The 17,177-nt window shown below is 46.1% G+C and overlaps 1 protein-coding gene across 13 annotated transcripts in view; it reads right to left on the bottom strand.

Moving 5' to 3' along the window:
• The window catches only part of NCK2 (NCK adaptor protein 2), a 147,672-nt gene that overhangs the window by 88,671 nt on the left and 41,824 nt on the right, over positions 1-17,177 (bottom strand). The gene's annotated exons all lie outside the window — the stretch shown is intronic.

Genomic DNA, 17,177 nt, shown 5'->3' with positions numbered 1-17,177 from the left:
CTCCCTCTCTTTTAAAAAAAAAAAAAGAAAATATGTTATCATTAACTATTTTCAATCAAATTTCTCACCATACATCCTTAACTCGCCTCCCACATCCAAGAACACAGCTGGCGAGACTGCAGAGGGGTGGGCCAGGTAAGGACCATCAATATGCCTTCTTGCAATAGATATTATTTTACCCACTTTTGGACACAAGAGAGGGAACCATCTGCCTTCTACCCTAGGCCCAAACAACTCTGTGATCTTTGGGCCTCTGCTGTCTCATTTACTGATATGCAAGCATAGCCATTAGCTTTTTACAGACTTTCACAGAATGCTATTTTGTTTTGTTTATTTAAGATAATAGAAAGTTTTCAGAGAACTCATCTCTTCCAGTTTGGCATGGCATGTAACAGAACTAAGAAACAGGAACACAAATAGACCCAAGTGCTTCTGGGAATTTAGTATATGATAAAGGGTGCTAGCTCCAGTCACTGGGAAAAAGGCAAGACTTCTCAATAAATAGTGATGGGATACTTTGGTAGCCATCTGGAAGAAAGATGGAGACACACTTCACATCCTACAAACAGGATGAATTCCAAATGCATCTAAGGTTTACCGTGAAAAATAAAAGTATAGAAGGACATATGGAAGAAATTCTTTATAGCCTTGAAGGAAAAACTTTTTTAAATCTATGACTAAAAATCCAGAAACCACAAAAGATGTTTGAATTCATCTACATAAAAATACAAACTTTTTTTACATGGCAAAATATACCCCAGGCAAATCCAAAAGACAAAAAGAAAAGGGATATTTGCAATTCGTGACACAGACCAAGGCCTACTCTTCCTGATTCAGGAAGAGCTCCTTACAATTGATAAGAAGACCAGCCAATCAAGAAAAAGAGGCAAAGGAAACTGGGTAGGAAAATATCTGCCTTTCAGATAAATGCTGGGCTTCAATAAAATAAACGTATACTAGAGTCATATGAAGATACCACCTCTCACCTATCAGACTGTCAGAGACCAGAAAATGTGGTAACAGATAGCACGGTGTCAATGTGAACTTCCCATTTTGATCACTATCATGTGGTTATTTAAAATGTTAACATCTGGGGCGCCTGGGTGGCTCAGTTGGTTAAGCGACTGCTTTCGGCTCAGGTCATGATCCTGGGGTCCCTGGATCGAGTCCCGCATCGAGTCCCGCATCGGGCTCCCTGCTCGGCAGGGAGCCTGCTTCTCCCTCTGACCTTCCCCCCTCTCATGTGCTCTCTCTCTCTCATTCTCTCTGTCTCAAATAAATAAATAAAATCTTTAAAATGTTAACATCTGGGGCACCTGGGTGGCTCAGTCGGTTAAGCGTCTGCCTTGGCTTCTGGTCATGATCCCAGGACCCTGGTGCCAAGCTCCCTGTAGGGCTCTCTGCTCAGCAGGGAGCCTGCTTCTCCCTTTCCCTCTGTGTGCTGCTCCCCCTGCTTGTGCTCTCTCAAATAAATAAAATCTTTAAAAATAAATAAAATGTCAACATTTGAGGAAGCTGGGTCAAGGGAGGCAGAAGTTTTTTGTATCATTTTTGCAATTTTTTGTAAGCTAAAATGTATTTCAAAATAAAAGAACAATTTTTTTTATTTTAGTGTGATAAAACGGCGTATTTGGTGAGGCTATGGGGAAGCAGGTAGGCTCGTGCACTGGTGACGAAAATGCAAAATTGCACAACTCTATGAAAAGCAATTGGGTAAGACGTATGAAAATAGAAACAGCCTAAATGCCCATCAGTAGGAAAACAGTAAAATACATTACATCTAAAGACAAAGCGCTTTTCACTTATAAAACAGGAGGAATGTCTCTAAGTTCTAAATAGGAAAGAGTTCAAAAATAGATAGTTACCTCAGAAAAACAAGGTAAGAACACTTCAGGTTATTTTCCCCAAATGCGTTTATCTATGTAGAGACTTAACTACCACTTGGCTGCTGGGTTAAGCTGCCTCAGGTATATCCCGGCAGTTTATCCTCGTTATGTTGAGATTCATGACCCATTTGAACTTAATTATCAGTAACCTTGGTGAGCTCACTACAGGCTTCTCCATCTAAATAACCCATAAAAATATGTTTTTAATCCAAGCTACAGGGATCTCTGAGGAACCTCACCATTGATATCTGATTATCTGAAGATGAAAGCATTTCACCCTTCATTTCTTCTAAAATCAGTCCCCAAACTCTTAGGTTACTTTTTATTAAATTGAGATATAATTCACATGCCATAAAAATTCACCAATTAAAATGTACTATTTAATGGTTTTACTTATTTTTGAAAGTTAATAGAGAAATCTCTTTATATTATAAAAAGAAAAAGGGGGGAAACAAGAGGGAAACTAATGAGTTGAGTAACCTATTACTTAGATATTTCCAGAACATTCTGGACGTACAACAAACCATAAACCTTGCCTCTGGTAAGGCCATCTGGGCGCCCGGGATAGGAGGAAGGCTTCCCTCCATGTTAGATTTCAGTTGCCTTTTGCCTGTTTGTTTGCTTTTATATGTATTACTCTTTCAAATAAAAATTTCCTTCAACAAAATAATAGCAGATAGAAAACAAATCTTACAATAAGCTAACCTTAACACCTACTCCTTTCACAGAACACTAAATCCTACAGATACTTCTGTTCAAAAACACATCTTCTGGAGCTAGGAGATAATTTAATATTCGCCCTGAAATAGATGGATCACACCAGTAAATGAACGAAAATGTAGTTATAATTTTGTTCTCTTCGGAAATGAACTGAATCAGATTAATGCAGCTAGTCATCCTGCAGTCAGACCTTCCTTAGGATGATTAAACTCTTTAAAAATCTGCAGCTAGTTGCCAGTACCTTTAAAAAAAAGTGATGAAATCATAAACTAATGAGTCCACCCCAACCTGCTGAAAGAGTTCTCAGTGCCAAATTTACGAACTAGTTTTGTTTTCTAGAAGCATCCTGCTTCCACAGAAAGGCAGAAGCTTATAGGCATCCACAATCTAAGGTGCTTTGTTTTACCTGTGGTTACAAAACACTTGGCTTCTGCTCCCTCATTCCAACTATGGGAGAACCATAATGAATCTCATCTTGGTTGTGAGTTGCTGCAAACCCAGGGACTTATTGACTGGGATTAACAGCCCTCTCCCACGGGCCTGGCAGGAGCCTCAACAAGAGGAGGACCACGCTATACCCCCCACCAACCCTGAAGTCCCTAAGCCCCTGTCCTGTGCGTGGCTTCCTGCAGTGCCCACAGGAGTATCTGAAGACTTCCTTCCACTTGCCCACACAGGCTGGTGGCTTGCTGCTTGGGCACACTGACTTTTCTTCCTTCGAAAGACATGCACAAACCATCTTCTGCCTCTATACTGAACAACATGGAATTGTGGTGCTGGTGGTCCCTTCATTCATGCTCTAGAACCCTGAGTGCAACCCTCACCACTCAGAATAGCACAAATTCTTGTTTTATTTCCGTGCAGGGGGAAAAAAAAAAAAATCAACCCCAGGCTTCAGAACCCTATCAATATTTAAGGGCTTCCCCTAAAATACGAGTTGAAAGGCTGAAATAGGGGTATTTTGTAAAGTTCTGAATTTAGCAAAGGAAAAAGGCTTATAAATCAATGTCAGCTTCTCTCTTGTGGGGGCAGGGGAAGATGCAGAAAGAAAAGGGTTGGTGGCATAGGAAATGAATCAAAGGCCTAAAACGGATAATAAATGTTTATATCTTCGGGCCACAAATTAAAACCAGAAAGGAGTTTTGATGACTCAATCTATTTCTGAAAGACCACCCTCCTAATGATCTGAGCACTCTTCCACGCCCACCAGCAGCATCGAAACCAACCACAAAGAAGTGTTAACACTCACAAGTAAAATGTTAATAAAATTTATCCTAGAAGACCAACTCCTAAGAGGGCTGCCAAACCTGTGAACTGTCATCATTAATGTCTTAACTGTTCTAGTGATACATATTTCCTTTCCTGGAATCGAACTGCTATTGCATTTACTCGTGTCAAGAAGAGATGCCGAGGGGCGCCTGGGTGGCTCAGTGGGTTAAGCGTCTGCCTTCGGCTCAGGTCATGATCCCGGTGTCCTAAAATCAAGTCCCACATCGGGCTCCCTGCTCATGGGGAGCCTGCTTCTCCCTCTCCTCCCCACTAGTGCTCTCTTTGGCTCTCTCTCTCTAATAAATACAATCTTAAAAAAAAAAAAAGAAGAAGAAGAAGAAATGCCGATCAGGTTTTTTTCCCCCCAAATCACTTAATTTACCCGATGCAAGAGTGGGAAGTACAAGGGGGAAAAAAAAAGGAAAAAGAACAGTGATGTTAGGAACATCTGGAATAACACTAAACTACTGGATCTCTTCTTCATCACCAAAGGCAAAAGGTAGACAAGGCTCTGAAACCATCAAGGACCGGACAATGTCCACCTTCAACATCAAAACCTCGGCCTCCTATGCCCTTCCTCACACTCCCAGGCCCTCTCTGGGAAGGACCAAGTGCAAATGACCCCACTGTCAATAGCCTCCAGGTGCCCCCTACCTGAAAAAGGGAGCATACCCCCTTTTATCCATATCGCATTAAAACCACAATGCGGTTGAATTATTCAGTCCTCTTTTTAGTGAAATGGAGTATTTCATAAGATAATAGAGAAAATGCAAAGCACAGAGATAAGAAAAATGTATCCTGTTATCATGCACATCATCAATGACAAAATAATTTCATAAGAGCAGCAACACTGCTAACCTCCCCGTGGGTCACCTACACTCACACATGTGCCTCTGAAGCACAATCTTTTTTTTTTTTTTTTAACTTTTTTTTTTTTTGAGAGAGAGAAAGCATGAGCAGGCAGGAGAGGCAGAGGGACAGGGAGAAGCAAACTCCCCGCGGAGCTGGAAGCCTGATGCAGGGCTCGCTGGAAGCCCAATGCGGGGCTTGATCCCAGGACCCTGAGATCTTGACCCAAGCAGAAACCAAGAGTCGGACACCTAACCAACTGAGTCACCCAGGCGCCCCTCGGGTCTTTTCATTTTAAATGACTTCTGTTCTCCTGAAGTCCTAGACATAAATCTACTGAAAAAGAAGAGAGAGAAAAGAGAGAGAGAGAGGGAGGACGAGTGAGGTGACCCAAGCTCTCGAAATTGTGGTTGAAACAGAGGGTTTCTCACCAGTGGCTCACTGACGTGTGAGCGCCGATCAACCTCTGTTGCAAAGCTCTCCCGAGCACTGGAGCACGGTGAGCAGCAACCCCCATCCTCCCCGGAATGGTGACAATCAAAAATGTCTCCAGACACTGCAGGCATTGCCCAATGTCCCCTGAGGGACGAAATTACCCCGCTGAGAACCACCGAACTAGAATACATGTAAATTAAGTAGACCAAGTTGTGTTGTTTTCTTTTTAAACAGCAAAAATAAGACAGGAATATTCATGTATTTTCTAACTATTCTGGAATGTGATTAAAATATTTAGACGGCAGTTGCTATAATCACCCCTTCCAAAATGGCACATTCAGTTAAACTCAGTGTCATGATTAACTAAGTCACAGTATGCCATATAATTAGAAGACAACCTCTAAACTCTAGCTTTGGAAAAGTGGGTAATGCATGTTATTGTTTATTTAAGAAAATGAGAAATATTAAAAACAAATATACAACTGTATGAATGTATGTCTGTGCTTGCATTAAAAAGCAATAAATAAAAGGAGGAAGGAAAAAATCATCTTTTTACAAATAGTGATGGAAAGGGCTTGAGCGAGAAGAGCCTGAAGATACAGAATGAGACTTTGAGCACACTTCTGGCTCTGGAACCATCTAAATGGTTTATGTAACTATAAACCAATATTAACTTTTTTAAGTCCTAAAAATCAAAAGCAGAATGGAAACCAATTAACCAAATTATATATTGAGTCGGTGACATAAACAGAGAGAGACATTATTCCAAAAGACTTAGAAACACAGTAATTTGACTGTATTTCCCTAGAGGGATAAACCCTGAGGACAAAGATACCCTCTGCCATTTCCACTACTCATATGGTTGGTAAAAATGTTGGTAGTTATTCTAAACATGTATGTGTTGTCTATAAATAAGATAATCAAGCAAATAAGTTCTTACGCCAATGTTCCTAGGGAGAAAAACTTTCAGCCTAAGAGAAAAGTGATACAAATATAAAACCAAAGAAGTAAAATATGCTGTAATTCGAATTCTCAATTAGAAATATCTGCGTGAACTTACAGAGGATTATGTCAGAAAACCAACCAAAACAAATGAGTGAACAAACCCACCTCTGTCCACTGAAAAGGCCCAGATCCAACAATCAGTCTGGAAGCAATGATCCCTAACTCCCAAACTGCAGTCCCCAAATTCCACTTCCTCCTAATGGGACCACGGTCTTTGAAATGTGGACCTCTGCCTGGGGTGGGCACAGCCGGTCGGACCCGAAGCACGACAGCCCTTAGCCTTCAGTGGCGATGACGTCACAGACTCTGGGCATGAGCAACGGAACACAGAAGCAAGCTCAAGCAGCCCAGCTAGGCTGCAGCCGGGCACTCTCAGCATAACAAGGATGCCAGCCGCAATGAAAGAAAATGCTCCAGAAATACCTTAGATCATGAGCTCATAATGTCTCTAAAAACACACAAGCAAACCACCTCACTGGTGGCTTGTGGAGGATGCTGGGGAACCAGAACTATTTATTCTGAGAACTGCCAAAGAAAAGGCAAGACTTTCCTGCGTAAGCGGACCTCAGGCTAACAGCCGCACATTCTCCTCATCTGGCTAGGAAACAGAGAAGGAAGAACATGATCAGAATGGCATCATTTTGAAACCCTGATGAATTCTGGATGGAGGCAGTGATCACCAGGGCTGTCTGTTCTCATGCCCTCCTCCTGAAGTACACACCACCCACGATGGAGTTCTGCCTGAAAATCAGAGCAGAAAGGGCTCCAGATCTGACCAGCAGCTTACAGGAAGGAAACACAGGGGCTGGCAGGCATGGCAAATGAGGGTCTGGTTAGCAAGCTGCAGCTGTGGGAAACCCAAAGGACGAAAGACTTGCTTTCTCCAACAAATCAATCACCGTGGGGGAAAAAAATGAGAGGGTGGAGAAAGCAAACACACCATTCAACAGCAATAAGGGTCTGAAATAATTGGGGAAATTGGAACAGTAGTCACAGGTTTGGTAATAATAAGAAATTAGTTACTGGAGTATTTACTATAATATTTACAGATGAACTGATATCTCAGATTTGCTACAAAAATAGGCCACTGGAGTGTGCAGGAGTTCAGATGGAACAAGACTGGCCATTCAGAACTATGTGCTGAAGTTCTAATAATGGATATTCATGAGGATTCATGCTATGATTCTACCTTTAAAAACTACACTGAATATGATTATCCTGTAAACTAAGAAATCACAGCTTAGGGGCACCCTGGTAGCTCAGTCCGTGAAGTGTCTGCCTTCAGCTCAGGTCATATTCCTGGAGTCCCAGGATCGAGCACCGTGGGTGGGGGGGGGTCCCCGCTCAGCAGGGAGTCTGCATCTCCCTCTGGCCCTCTCCTCGCTTGTGTGAGAGGGCGCGCTCTCTCAAATAGTATTTAAAAAAAGAAAGAAAGAAAGAAAGAAAGAAATCACACCTTACAAATGAGAGTCCAGAACATCAAAAAATAGGGCAGCCTGAAGGGCCTTCAGAAACCTGCAGGCTCCAAACCACCTTCTCCCTCGGAAGGCTAGTAGAGCAACCCCAGGCCCCAGAGCGAGGGGCCAGCGAGGCCACCACAGAACCCAGCTCCTGAAATCTCCTCGGTCTTTCCACGTGGTGCGGCAGGACTGGGTAGAAGAAGAGTTCTGACACACTCATAAGCCTTTTTTTTTTTCTTTTAAATATGGGTGGGGGGAGCAAGAGAGAGCACAGAAGCAGGGGGAGCGGCAGAAGGAGAGGGAGAAGCAGACTCCCCGTGGAGCAGGGAGCCTGATGCGAGGCTCGATCCCAGGACCCGAGGATCATGACCTGAGCCGAAGGCAGACGCTTAACCGCTTAACTGGCAGAGCCACCCAGGCGCCCCATAAGCCTGCTTTTTACCATCCACTGCTAAGGTATTAATGCTCTTCCTTTTGCTTATGAATATACTTCCAAAAACATTAAGTTTTTGGTAATTTGAACTCCACCCCGCCCAAGAAAAAGAATAATCAGTTCATTCATTCAATAACATTGTGAGAATTTATTCAGCTGTGGACTACACATCAGACAGTGAAACCTTTAGTGTCCTAGGAAAGCACATACAGCAGCTGTGTCATCTGCACGCTGATCAAACTATGTACACTTTCCGGCTCACAGGCTGTGATGAGAGTGTGTGGCACTGGTTTGTGTGAATTGTGAAATTATAAAAATTAAAGCATTTATCAAGCACCCGCTCAGCCAGGTCACCGTGATCCGCTGTTTTAAAGTGAGTCCGTGAGAAATGTCTCTCACTGCCAAGAAGCTGAGCCCATCAGAGTACTCTATAAACATATAATAAACTGTGCTGATACACAAGTAAAGAATAAGGACATCCCAAGGACATGAAGCCAAGATAAAACTGCTGGAAAATGCCAGCTGGTGAGGCCTGAGGGAGGAGAGAAGGTGTGTTCAGTAAATGGGTATTTTAAGCCCCCACATCCCATACAGCCCCCAGCCCTGCCAGCCCCACACAACAGCCACCCTGAAATTGACGGAGCCTACACCCGTGCCCATTCCATTCTCTGGGGCAAGGACAAAGCACTGAAGGCACAAGAGATTAAATGAGACGAGAAAAGACCAATTTCTTATCAGCGTGGCTGTAATTGACATCACTTCCCCAGGCTTCTCCAGATGAAATCAACATTCTCTTACAGATTACTAGAATTTAAATCTTCATGGGGGAAGGATTACAGATGTGGTCTAAGCCCTTCACTTCACAAATGAGAAAAGAAAGGTGCAGAATGGCTGAGCCCCAGGCCACGCGGGCTTCAGGGTGGCTCAAGCACCCTTCCAGTTATGTTACTCAAGGCTATTTCCGGAGCCCCAAAGTTTCCTGGCTGGAGGTCACAGCACCCAAGCTGTGTCATCCAATTCTTGTCAAGTTCTACTAGACCAGAGAACTATCCTAGTGGTTTGTATCTGTGTGTTGTCATGAAAGGGAGGACAGTTTCATTCTGGCTGATTACTTATGAAGCCCTGTGGGCGAGAGCTTTCCTTATCAGCACAGGCTGACCATCCAGACTCTTGCTCTGGCATGGGTCAGAGGTCAAAGCACAGAGCTGAAAACCCCCCATGACTTGCCTGTGCTCATCAGCGGGTGGCAAGAGGCCCATCTGGACCGCAGCCTTAAAGACAGAGGCAGAGCCCACTGAAGACAAGCTCCACTTCTTTCCAGGTGTGCTGAGAATGGAGCCAAAGGCCAGGGGTTCCAGCAGCCCACCCTGGCGCTGAGCCCCTCTGCCTGAGAATGAAGATGAGCCAGAGGCTGAGGGGCAGGGAGACAGCCCATCAGGGAGATAGCTTCATGCAGCACCACCAGACCCGGGGACCCCATCTACGGCTCATCTCACGTGTGTGAAGCAGCAAGAAGGGGCCAGGGGAGGTGGCTGGGCCCCCAGGCTGCCTGCCCAGGGACGCACTCCCCAGCACACCACCTCACACAGCGCCCAGGCATATAACCTTACCCGTTTTAGGAGCCTGGCCACCTACCAGCTTATGGCACCAAGCAGCAGAGAGCTCAGCACTGGTTACCACTCTGAGTCAGCAGTGCAAGACCTCCTAAAAATAGGTGGTAAGCAGTTACACAAGCTGCAGGAAGTGAAGAAATGAGAGTCTGTAACTGTAATCCGATCAACAAATTCTAAGGACACGAGCACTGTTTCTTAATGGTTTGCTTTTATGTCTAATGTGCAGGCCTATTTATGGGTTTTGACGAAGAAGGAGCTGACTGTATTTTTAGCTCACAAATCAACTTTTAATTCTTCCCATTCTACAAATGGGAAATAACACTTCACATAGCACAAGCAATAAAAATTAAGATGTTTTGAAGATAAGCCACTTCTGCTCATTTGCATTTAACACACGATTGATTATACTATGCATTAGGCTCTGATTGTATGCTCCTCCTCCAAGCCGGGAGTGAAGACAGAAGTCAGCACCCATCTGTGGAAATTCAGTTAACTGCTGCTAGTGGCCAATGTTTTCTGGTGGCCAGGGCAATGGTTCTCCCCTCGTGCCTGACCAGCAGCAGAGACACTAGGAAGCTTCCCAGAAATGTAAATTACTGGCGCCCACTCCAGGCTCCAGAGGCAAAAACTAGGAGGTTGGGGGCAGCAGTCTGTCTCAAAAAGCCCTCTAGCTAATTTGGAACAAACTCTAGTTTCAGAACCACGAACCACAGGGCAAGATGCTCACAAGAGATTGTAATAGGCCATAAACGCTTTGCAATGCATTTCACAGACACGTTTTATTGCCCATATTAGGATGTTATCTAGCAAGAGAATCTCCCAAAAAACAGTTCTCCCATTGGAAAGAACTCTCTTATTAGGATCAAAAGAAATAGGGTAATTTTTTCTCATTGAAAAATGTTATGAAACTTTCTTTTGTGCACCAGGGTCAAGTACATGTACGAATGCAACCTTGGCCTGGTTGGTCATCACCCCTGTGGGAAGGTCCTGGTCGAGCCACCCAGGAAGGCGAAGAGGACAGATCCTTCCCCAGAGCAGCTCAGGGGGGTCTGCGGCCAGTCTCTGGGGGGCCTGCGGAAGAAAAGCCTGGCAGAGACGCATGCGTTAGATACATCACAATCATTTTATATTTTAAATTGGAGGAACTTGTCCACATCTGCTTAGCATTCTGAAAAGATTAACACAACTAGAATACATTTTTAAGAACTCAAGGCAATGGGGCACCTGGGTGGCTCAGTCATTTAAGCATCTGCCTTCAGCTCAGGTCATGATCCCAGGATCCTGGGATGGAGCCCCGAGCCAGGCTCCCTGCTCAGCGAGGAGTCTGCTTCTTCTTCTGCCCCTCTCTCTGCTCATGTTGTCTCTCTCTCTCTCTCTCTCTCTCAAATAAATAAAATCTTAAAAAAAAAAAATAATAACGTAAGTCAAAAAATAAGAGATCCACTGCCCTGACTACCATCTCCCTCTGTCAAAAACACATGGAATTAATACGATGGCTTCTGTCTTGAAGCAGAGTGGTGAATTACAATGGCTTATAACTGAGTTAAAGCTATTTAAAAATGAAGAGAAGGAATAGAGGGAAACTAGGAAAAAGCAGACATTTCACGGATAAAGAACTTTTAAAGAAAAGAAACAAAAACTAGAAAACTCAGAAACAGAAGGTGTCTTGGGGAAGGTTAGTAAGATCTGCCCTGGGCAGGAGCAGCTCTTCCATCACGTATCTAGTTCTCTAATACACCCTAGGGAACACCCTCCTATAGAGTACGATACACACATACATGTAAATACTACTTACAGGACTTGTTAAGAGATGAAGACAAGCAATAGTAGTTTCAGAATATCCATCCCCGTTAATGAGAAAAGTAACTTGGACAGAATATGGGTGTGCATATACAAACCAGAGAAGAAAGCTAAGCATCAGGCTGCACGGCCATCAGCTAAATGGTGCTGACAGAAATGGTGGCAAACAGAAGAGCTTCCCTCTCCTCTGAACCTACTTTTAGGCAGTGGCTTGCCCCACGGAGGGTATTTATGGGTGTAGGAGTTGCCAGGGCATCAAAACCCTTTAAACCAATGACAGCGATAGTGTCTAACTCTGACGTCTAACTCATGTAGCTGATTTGAGGCTCACTGTATTCAGAACGGGTCTCCTTCCTCCCGCTTCCAAGCCCCCCAAATTCAAATGAACCAAAGTGAAAAGAAAGTCAGCACTTGGCAGCTTTTACAGGCCTGGTCCTCATTTTTGCATCCCGGTACAGCGGGTGCCACCTCAGAAGGGCAGGGTCTGAAGCAGAATCTGCCCCTGAGTGGCAGGAGTCCACTCGGTGCACCTGGTCCCTCGAATGGCCAGCGAGCGACCTGTGAGCCAGGGGTCTGCACACCAGTCCCATCACAGAGGAGCCGGGCTCACACGGGGGGACGAGTTTCTCCTACGGAAAGGCCAGGGGTCCAAAGTGAAGCAAAAAAGCACTGGTCTCGATCTTCCCATCCCACACTCCTCACTGTTGTCAAGGCGAGAGAGCAGAGCCGGGCATTTCTCGCAAAAGGGAAGCTGGCTGCGGGGATGCCCTCGGAGGGTGGGGGGAGCCGGTCTCCCCTGCAGTGAGGAGCCCAGTGAGGCTCACTGTATTCGTTTGCTTGGGCTAACGTAAGAAAAGATCACAGAGGGAGTGGATGAAACAACAGAATTATGTGTTCATAGTTCTGGAGGTTGGAAGTCCCAGATCAAGGTGTGGGCTGATGTGGTTCCTGAGAGCTCTGTTCCTGGCTTGCCAACAGCAGCCTTCTCGCCTTCTAGCTGTGTCTTCACGTGGTGGAGAGACAGCCAGGTCCTCGGCGCTCTTCTCAGGAGGACACGAGTCCTATCCAAGCAGGGCCCCACCCTTAGGAACTTATTTAACCTTGATTCCTTCCTTAGAGGCCCTGTCCTCAAACACAGACCGGGGGGGCGGGGGCGCTACGACCTCAACAGTGGACATGGGGTGGGGGTGCCCAAATTGGTCCAGTTGGGGGAACTGGCCCGAGGCAACTGCAGCAATAGGATTAGACCTGGGGTTGGGGTGTCCACGCCTTCCATGGCCCTGAGCTGACCCTCCTTCTGCAGGAAGAAAAGGACCCAGGAAAGAGAAAGGCAGCTGAGTGGTACAGGGCCACAGGCTGCACAGATCAGGAAGGCAGGAGGGACAGGCAGCTGCCTAGGTGCCGCCACCCCTCGGGGTGCCAGACCAGAACCCAGGCACAGTCGAAACAAAGCGCAGACAAGAGGCAAAACGCAAACCACCACACTCATGGACACTGACATCCTCCAAGCCCTGGCAGGGCACCAGGCCCAGCTGAGGCCTGGCGGGGGTCCCCTCCTCTGAGTCTGATGACAGTCCCCTGGGGCCAGCGCTGAGAGCGTCTACTCGTGAGAATGAGGGGCTGAGAAGCAGAGGTCAGGGAAGCTGCCCAAGGCCACTCAGCCGCAAGGGGCCAGGCAGGGGCTGGTACTAAGGCAGCGGGCCCGAAGGCAGCCCTCCTGGCCTCCAGGACACATGGGAAGGGAAGAGACCTAGGAAGGGTGCAACGCTGGAGCCCGGGGATGGCAGGAAGGAGGACAGGGCAGAGGCCAGGACTCGAGGATGCAGAAAAACCAGAGACAGCAGTAGAGACAGGAATCCGAAGGGCCAGGCTGCCGCCCTCCAGAGCCGTACCCTGAGCCGGCACACGTCAGGTCCTTTACAAAAGGATTTAGCTCTCCTTCACAGCCCCGGGATTGTGGCAATTCATCCTTCTCCTAAACACACATACAGGCCGTGCGCTGAAGGAACCTCCTAGCGGCCCGTGCCTCCAGTGGAGCAGACATCAGACCCAAGTGGAGTTCAAGGCCAACCCCAAGGCTGGCCGCAAAGTCTCCAAATCCAGAGAGCTTCCGGGGCGAGCGTGGGCCAGCACGCCCGCCCTGTACCCCACCGCCCACTAGCTGTTCCCAGGGCCAGGTGAGATGAGCAAGAACTCCCAGCCAGGCCCAGCACACAGCTAGTGCTGCTCAGTTAATGGTAACGGTTGCTATTACCCAGACTCAAAATAACCGTTTTGTTTGGTATCAGAGCCATCTGTATACATTTCTCTGTCTTCCCTGTATCAGGTGTGGAGACTGTCTGCAATTTACCGTTCTCTCCACAACACTAATCGTGCATCCCTCCACAGAAGAGAGGATCGATAAAAGGCTGGATGAGTGAATTAATTAACTGATAGAGAACTGTACAATGGAAGGGACAGGAGAATAAGGCAAATAAAGCAGAAGGTAAATGAGAAAATCGACAGATGGGCAAAGGGTGGACACACATAGATGAAAAGATGCAAAAAAAAAAAAAGGCAAAAGATAATAAGTGCAGGGGACAGAATGGTCTGGGTTAAATGACTGGTGTCTCCCTGGAGTGTCTTTCTGTATCAGAAGGATTTCATCGCTACCAGCTATAATCATCCATTTTCTTCAGCACGCCAGATAAGAACAAATAAATAAAAAGACACTGCACTCACTAGGAGGAATTAAGCACCCTATGCCCAACCTCCTGCTAGCCCAGGGGTGACGTTCTGCATATGACTGAGTTCTCCCGGGCTTTTTCATACAAAGCACAATAGCAAACATCGCTGTGCACACAGCAGGGTGACCCCAGCCTTGGCAGGAAGGCTTCAGACACCTGAGCTGACACTGACACGGCCTGGTCAGATGAGCTCGGCAGCTCCCACTCCATCCCGGCTGGTTTACACTCTCCCCGTATTTCATGGCAGGGAAACCCATCTGTGGGTCCTTTCAGGTCAAAAGAGGTAAACCAGGCAGCATTAAAATACAGCTTTCTATTGGAGGTCCTCTGATTGAGTCACTTTTACTCCGCTTTAATTTTATCTCTGTGATTATCAAGAACTACATTCCCATGTCCCTCCCCACTGACAACACTATGACTATTTTGTCCTATGGCTCCAGACAGCACAGGAAAAGGAAGCTTCCAGAGAGGCTCCTCGGTGGGGAGGGGAAACTGCCCTCCGTGCTGTGCCCACTGGCACACAAACATCATGGCCACCTCAGGCTCCCAGCGACATTACCCAGAACCACATGCCTGCTCCAGAAAGCATTCTGAATTGTGAGGCTGTCCACCTGCATTCACAATTTCTTATCTTTAGCCATATATATCCTATGCAGTCGGTTTTATAGGATGAAATACCTATGTATATCACAAGAATGCTGAAATGGGAAATGTCAGAAACACTAGCGATGCGGATCTGTCACCCAGCCCACTCCCCAGGACCTGGAACACAGCTGGACACCGGACCCAGAGCAGGCAGATAGGTGTTTCCTCCAGAGGCCAAAATGCCATGCCCTTTGTTCACAATTTTGAAGGTGCTATAGTTTCCACTAGATTAAGTGAGAATCTTTTATGGAAAGCACTTAACAATGGCCTGACCCATACCCATGCTCAATTTAAATGTTAGTGATTAGCATTATTATATATGAGTGATAATAGTACATTCATGCTCACTTTTGTTGTAAAAACCCGAAAACCTCTTCACATTGTATACCCTTAGCCTTTACCCGCTGGGACACAGGAAGGCAAGAATGACGTGCATTCCTCCATGCATTCCTAGCACAGCTTCTGGTACATGGTAGAAACGGCTCGTGAATGTCACATGCCCCTTCACACTTCATTGGAAGCGGTACCCACCATTACTGGCATGAAAAGGAAATCGGGAACAATTTGCTATGTAAGCAAATGAACCTTTCCTCTCCCCTTCGTCCCAAGCTCAATCTTCAGGGGGGGAAATACTTCTTACTGGCCATACAAATTAGCACTTACCACTTGCACAGTTTACAACCAGCAAGTAAGACCAGCTCAGAGCCAACTCCGCATCAAGCTATTCTTACCCTAAATAAAAAGCACCCTATATGTGAGCGACACAAGAGAATCCCCACCCAAGGGCACCGTTCAACCACTAGCTCTGCCTTTTACCTAAAATTCTACCAAAGGCAACTCACACCAACCTGTAGAACAGTTAACATCTAAATAACATCTGAGCAGGAACAAATTAATACAGAGACTGCTAACCATGCCCCCATCCTGGTGATTACAGGCAAGTCAGCCCTTGTGCACTGGGTTACTTTTGCAATTAAAACAAAATAAAACAGAACAAAACAAAACACCTCACTAATTAAAAATGGAAAACCAACCAACCAACTAAATGATCACAGGGTCCCCACTGGCTCATAATTATGCCATTTAGCATACTGTGATTGATAAGCCAGGAAGTTCTGACATCAACTAGAGAAAAGATGTAAACTGAAAAAGCCATGTCTTCCTAAGAGCAGAAAATTATGTTTTCAACAGAATCAATGACCGGAGGACTCATTCACATCTAACACTGCTTTTACAAAGACTGTAACAAGTATGCCTTCAGTTCTGTTCATGCTTACATGCTGGAAATTCACGATGCACAAGGACATATGTTTCTGTTCTCTGTTAGAGAGTAAACGGAGCTGATGTGGCAGAGTACGTGGCCCGCAAGGAACGGAGTCTGCAGACCTCCGTCACCCAAACAATGATCAGATGAAGAAGATGCAGTATTCAAAGCTGTGAGTCACGGAAGAGACATCAACTTTTACACTTTGCATTTTACTTCAGGAAAATCAAACAAGACAAAACTGCCTTTTGCTAGCTGTGATATTTTAGTTTCCAGGAAAGGGATGTATCTAAAGCAACTCTGCAAAAGACTCATGAATTGCTAAATGTCTTCTTGTCTCTCCGATATGAGGCTGGTCTTCCACAGATGCCACCACGTTCCCCCCTGAAGTGGCCCAGCGTGGTGATGGTGGCCTGAGTTTACCTGTCATACTGCAGCTGGACAAGCCCCTTCCAGGGACAGGCCAGCACCTCACTAGTGAGCCAAGGCAGAGCCAAGACAGCCACTGAGGAAGCTGGCATTCACGTCCTTTTCCACCTCCCACCGGCACGCATCACGACAGAGCGTGGTGGTGGGGTCCCTGACCCAGTGTGACTGGTGTCCTTATAAGAAGCCAGAGACACAGGGGGGCCACCATGTGATTGATGATGAGGGCAGAGACCGCAGCTCCACAGCTGCAGGCCAAGGAACGCCAAAGCCTGAGGTAACCTGAAGCTCATAAGAGGCAAGGAAGGACTCTCCCCTCCAGGTGTCAGAGGGAGTGCGGCTGCCAACACCTGGACTTCAGACTTCTTGCCTCCAGAACCGTGAAACAATAAACTTCTGTTGCTTTAAGCCACCGAGTGTGTGGTACTAGGAAAGGTATACAGTCAGTTTCTGGGAACATGGGGGCTATTTCCCAGGCCAGACGGTGGCCACCCTTCCAGCAGGCTCTAGCCTGCACCATCAACATCCCCACAGCCCCGCGGCCTGGAAGCTGCAGCAGGGAGCCAAACTTGGGATTAAGAACCAAGTGATTTTCTCTTCAACTTTAGCAGTTTGAGGGCTTTTAAAAATGGTTGCAAAGTCATGC

Source organism: Mirounga leonina, unplaced genomic scaffold (assembly GCF_011800145.1).
Source record: "Mirounga leonina isolate KUSES-001 unplaced genomic scaffold, KU_Mleo_1.0 Mir_125, whole genome shotgun sequence".
Taxonomy (NCBI): Eukaryota; Metazoa; Chordata; class Mammalia; order Carnivora; family Phocidae; genus Mirounga; species Mirounga leonina.
Note: the sequence above shows the minus strand (reverse complement) of the source record. Positions and strands in the feature narration are given on the sequence as shown.